Raw genomic sequence first — 6,531 nt, forward strand, 5'->3', positions numbered from 1 at the left:
CAGGATTTGTCTCACTCCTTATGAGAAGAACATGATGTCCTCAAGATTATCCAAGTTGCAAGAAATTTCATGATTTCATCTTTCCTATGGCTGAAATTGTATTCTATCGTGTTAATGCACCAATACTTTCTAACTCATTCATCTGTTGCTGAACAAATTCATATCTTGACTGTTGTACTTAACAATTCAATAGACATAAGTGAGCATATGTATTTTCACATATTTTATGTGAAAAATTTAAAAATTAATGTTTTTGTGTTGAAAGGTAGACACCAAGAAATAGAAATACTGAGTTATGAGGAAGCTCTATACTGTTTTTGAGAAGCCATCATACTGTTTTCCATTAAGACTGAAGCAGACAATATTTCCACCAACAGTGAATGAGAGCTCTTTATTCTCTACATCCCCACCAACACTGATGCTTTTCAGCCTTTACATACATTCATTCATTCATTCATCATCCTGTTATTTGTCGATTGCCTTGAGCAGGCCCCAGTAACGTCTCTTTCATCCTAGCCCTGAGATTATATTCAAGGCTCTTTAGGAGAATGAGACCCAGAAATTGTTACTGGTATTTGGCATATTTGCTATGCCATGGGGAGTTTGCCAGACTCTGCCCTGTGGGCAGGCTACATTCGATAGCCTGCAAGTTTGTCCAAAGTAGGAGTGAGATAATAAGATATCATAAAAAGATGTCCTGATAAGATGTCGCGCGGCCACAAATGTGGCCGCGCGGTTCCAGGAGCTGGATTTTGGTCTCTGAGTCTTGGCCGTTGATGTGATTACACAGCGCCAGGGGGCCAGGTGGTGGGTGTGACCCCCGCCTACTGGAATTTGGAGGATCTGGGTGGAGAATGCTCTACTCCAATCCGAGTAGGCTTGGAGATCTCGGCCCCGGAACCCGCGTGGCTTTGTCCCTCTGCCAGTACCTTCATGTGTGCGGAGAGTGGTCTCAGCATGGTGGTGGCTGGTCCTAGAGGTCTTCGGCTGCCGGAGCCCTGGTCGGGCCGGGGAGGAAAGCTCAACCCGCTCCCCTCCAAGGGGCCCCGGCGAGGAACAGCCAGGCGCGGGGGCAGGAGACTGCACTGGTCTCCTCCGGGAGCTGGATTTTATAGTCTCTTAGTCTTGGCCATTGATGAGATTACACGGCGCCAGGGGTCCAGGTGGTGGGTGTGACCCCCGCCTACTGGAATTTGGAGTGTAATCCCATCAACCAGGGCTCCGGCATATATATATGTATATATATGCCTACCTATTGGCATGAGATATCTCATTGTCTTTCTGATTTATGTTTTCCTAATAGATGATGAAGAACACTTTTTCATACTCTCATACGTTTACCTTTATGTAAGTGTCTGTTCATCTCTCCCCACTTTTTGATGCAGTTGTTCATATTTGTGCATTGTGTATTTTAGATATTAAACTTTTACCTGAAGTACTGTGTGGAAATATTTTGTCCTACTCAGAAGAATATTTTTGTATTTCTCCAAAATCTTATGCATTCCCTTTGACAGGTAAGCTACCTTTATCTTCCATTGGTGAGAATTTTAGTTCCTTCTCTCTATGCTAAATTTACCTGCTGAGTTTTTCCAACAATGTTTGTGACCTCATTACCATTCAGATAGCATATAAGTCAGCACCCAATCCTACAGGTATCTATTTTCATGGCCCTTCCATTTAATGATGTTAAACTCCAGATATCAATTGTCACAGGTAAAGATACCAAAAGTTTGTTAGAGAATATTTTGGGTTATGGGGGTGCAGGGGCCACATCCAGCTGAGCTCAGAGCTTACTCCCAGCTCTGTGCTCAGGGATTACTCTTGGCAGGGCTCAGGGGACCATATGGCATGCCAAGGAATGAACCCAGGTACAAGGCAAGAGCCCTACATGACATACTCTCTATCCCTAGGGAAGGACAATTTCCTGAGGGAAAAGAAGAAAGCATGATAGATCTGAGAAAGAGATTGTAAACTGCAATGAATACCAAACACACATGCACGTGGGACTCAAAAACTACAATAGCCTTTAACATCACTGAAAGTTGGGTTCAAGGCACATTAGACCTCTATAATGATCAATCATTGCATATAATCTAATCAGGAAAAGAAACACTTTCAGCAATGAAGAAAGCTGGTAGACGACATCTACTTTTTGGCATCACTCCTGAAACCTAGACAAATAAACTCTTTGGTCCTTCCTAAAGCAACACAACCCACTCCTCATTGTAACAGCATATAGTGCCTCTAAATTTCAGTTACCTGGCTCTTTTCCAAAAATTCCCACATCTACTCTCCCTCTCATGATTTATTCTGAGCTTATGTGACCCCACCCCCAGCTTCAGCACCTCCTGCTCCCTCTGCTTTGGAGCATTTCTCCCCAGATCACCCCATAGTTTTCACTCTATACTCAGGTCTCTGCACAGACATCACACCTCAGAGAGAGCTCCTTGATCCTAAGACTGACCACCCCCTCCATCCTCATCCATGTCCCACCCTTATCTATGGCATCTTTTCCATATATTTCTCACTTTATTACCACGGAGTGGGCATATATACTAGTTTCATTCCTGTTTCCTCCCAAGAAAGGAAGCTCCATGAGGACAAGGACATGGCCTCTCTATTCAACACTGTGTTCCCGGCCTGCATTATATCTGGTATAGGGTCAGGACTCAGCAGGTATTGGGGAAATGAATGAAAACTGGTAAGTGACTCAAGTCCCCTGTCTTCACTATGCCCCATTAGTGCTTATTCCAATGTAGCAGATCTTCTGAGTATAGTAAAGTAAGTAAAGTAAAGGCCCTCCCGTTGATCATCGATTTGCTCGAACGGGCCCAGTAACATCTCCATTGGAGACTTTGTTGTTACTGTGTCTGGCATATCCAATACGTCACGGGGAGCTTGCCAGGCTCTGCCATGCGGGCGAGATACTCTCGGTAGCTTGCCGGGCTCTGCGAGAGGGGCGGAGGAATCGAACTCGGGTCGGCCATGTTGGCTGCGTGCAAGGCAAACGCCCTACCACTGTGCTAAATGTCATGATAATGCCAAGGTCTCTGCTGCCAGAGCATCTCTTGCCACTCAACCTCTATTATTTTCAGAAGCTGCCGTCTCTACAGAGCTGACATTACCAGAAGGTCATATAATTTAGAGATGCGTATGAACAAGTTTATATGCCAAAAAATTAAAAACTATAAAAGTATATGAAATCCAGACCAGCTAATTATAGCTTCAAGGTTTAAGAATGTAGGCAGTGACTACAGTGAAAAAGTAGAGACAGGATGCTATAATTGATATTTTCTAAATCCAGGGGAGTGGGTCAGGACACTTCTCCTCATTTAAGCAGTCATTGGCTCATCCAGTCATTCTATTTACAGGTGAAAGTTTTACTCTTCTGATCCTCCCCTTTCAACTTGGGGAACAGACCAAATACCTGAAGATAATCCATCAGCAAAGGGTATACCCAGAGTGGGTAAAATTATAAGATTCATTAAAAAAAGACTTTTGTCTTAGGTTTTCCACAAGTAGGCTGCATTTGCCAATTCCCTGAGCCATGTGTAAGTCTGGAGTTTAGACACTAGAGTTTGCTTCCCTTCACAAAGAAGATGGGTCAGAGTTGCAGCCATCAGCCTAGAGAGAAATTCATTCAGGAATATTTTAAGGCCAACCGGCAAAGCTCTACAAGTATCAGTCAGAAGGCATTCATTTCTTCTTCTAAGCCCCAGAACTGTCAGATATGGAAGCATCATTTCATTAGAACACAACTTGTATCTTCTGTGAAATCAGAGAAAGAAAGCTCAGAGCACTCTTCAAAATGTGATGTGTCGGGGGCTGGAGCAATAGCACAGTGGGTAGGGTGTTTGCCTTGCACACGGCCAACCTGGGTTCGATTCTCAGCATCCCATATGGTCCCCTAAGCACTGCCAGGAGTAATTCCTGAGTGCAGAGCCAGGAATAACCCCTGTGCATTGCCAGGTGTGACCTAAAAAAACAAAGAAAAAAAACAGTGATGTGTCAGGGTTAAACTGCAGTATTTGCACTGCTCTGCCCAGGCCCTTTGAATTAAGAAATGCTTTATCTCCATGTTTGTTGGGAAACTTAGAAACATATGCGAGTAACTAAGCACAGGTAGCCAGGGAGGGAGCCAGAGGCTGGAGTTCTGAGCAGCCCTGAAAGATATGAATAGGTCATAAATCATGACTGAGCAGAACGGAAAAGGACCCAAATCCACCTGCTACCTAGTAGGGAAGAGGAATGGGCCACCAAAACACTAAGTAGATTACTAAATGTCTACGGGACCTAAAGCAGGCATTTGCCTTGCACACAGTCAACCCTGGTTCGATTTCTCCATCCCTCTCGGACAGCCCGGCAAGCTACTGAGAGTATCCCGCTGACACGGCAGAGCCTAGCAAGCTCCCCGTGGCATATTGGATATGCCAAAAACAGTAACACCAAGTCTCACAGTGGAGACATTACTGGTGCCCGCTCAAGCAAATCGATGAACAATGGGAGGACAGTGCTACAGTGGTTTAGAAGGAGCCAGGACTCCTTCCGGCAAGGAAAAGGGGAGACTCCAAAACAGAATGTACCACCACAAAGATCCTAAGCAACATGGGCTCCCCTCTAAGTCCCATGTTTGGCCCTCCTGCCTCAGTGTACCCCAGTGTATAGTCACTCCTCAACAATCAAGAATTTCCATTCTTTTGTCCTTCTCCTCTTTGTCCCACAAGTTGCTATGTTGCCAGGAAACCAAAAAGAACTCTGAATCCCTGCTCTGAGCCGCAACTTCAGTTTTATTGTGGTCTGTCTTAATGTTAAACAATTAAATCTCCTAGTTTTCTCACCTAAAGATGTTTCCTATGACCGAAACTCAGGCACAAAGATTTGTAAATCTACAACTGTACCTCATGGTGCTTCACTAATAAAAAAAAAAAAAAGCCAATTATCGGGACTGGAGTGATAGCACAGCAGGTAGGGTGTTTGCCTTGCATGTGGCCGACCAGGGTTCAATTCTCAGCATCCTATATGGTTCCCCAAGCACCACCAGGAGTAATTCCTGAGTGTGGAGCCAGGGGTAACCCCTGTGCATTGCCGGTGTGACCCAAAAAGCCAAACAAAAAACTTTATTAAAAAATAGTAATGAAGAAAGATTCAAAACTATTACATCTTTGTTTCCAAAGTTTTTCTTTTACAAAAAATCTCAAACTATATTTTTATAAAGTGCCTAAGACAATTATCTATTTAAATTTACTTATAATCTTTATGACTTAATGAAAATAGGCAAATTTTATATCACCTATTTGCTAAGGAAAATATTAGGCATTTTCATATACTTATATTTTCTCCAGATTCTATACATTTTATTATAGTATATTATAACCACAAATAATACTTTTCCAAATGTAGAGATAGATTTATTTCTTTACCAAGTAGACTGGCACAAATGATGCCAGGCAAAGACAGTAATTCTGACCATATCATACCTTCAATTTAAATTAAAAAATCTTTCTTTGTATTGTTAGTTCAAAATTATTTGTTTTCCAATTTTGTATACTATGTTCCCCATTTTAATTTTCATTAAATCTACTTTGTATTTAAAAAAAAAAAAGAAATTGGTTTTCCTAAATAAGAGTACGAAGGCTTTAAGTGGTGTGGTTTGACAGCAATTTGTATTAGAGTCTAGAAGAGCACATTTGTAATGTCTTGTGGTAGTACATTTATCTCTTAGTGACAGAAGGAATAATTGCTTTAGAGAGTATATCAGTGACTGTTTAAAAATTTAACTCTTTATTTCCTATACCTAAGGTTACAAAATTGAGAGAAAGAAAAACAATATGGGAAGTGTAATCCAGGTAGAATAGTCATGAAATTATGGTTACTAGAAAAATGTACAAATTGTCAGTTTTCCAGAATGATAAAAAGACCTGAAAACTATAAAAAATTTATTTTCATTATATAGTATATTATTTATAGATATTACTATTATGTTCTAATATTCTAATATTTTTACATGTTTTGTCTCTGGAACACATTTTCAAGTTAAACACAACTGTCTAAAATGGTATTTTGTTCAAAGATGAACTATCTGATAAGTTGTTAATTAGGGTTTGCCATTCTATGCTCTCAAATTTGACATTTCTGATGACTATTTGAGCACGATCTCCCTTTTATCTATACCTTGGTGTGAAATCTGTTCATCTTTCAGGGTCTTGCTTTCCCTTGAAAATATCTGTTCATATTATGTCTCCCTTAGATTCTAACTATGTACCCAAGGGCACAAAATCAAAAAAAAAAAAAAAAGATGTTTCCAATGTCTCCAGTGCGTTTGGGTAAGCAAATTCTCTTACAACAAAAGAACTACTGGAATGCGGCTCATTCAAATGTCAGTTCTCACACCAGGAGGGAAAGAGCTGCAAATCCCAAAGTGGGAAGAAAGAAAGAAACAAACAAACAATGCTCCAAACAAGATTAAGAGGCTTTAGAAATCTCCTCTCGAAATAAAGCACAAGGTCAATGACAAAATGACACCACACTCTC

Source organism: Sorex fumeus, unplaced genomic scaffold (assembly GCF_029834395.1).
Source record: "Sorex fumeus unplaced genomic scaffold, SorFum_2.1 ptg000043l, whole genome shotgun sequence".
NCBI lineage: Eukaryota > Metazoa > Chordata > Mammalia > Eulipotyphla > Soricidae > Sorex > Sorex fumeus.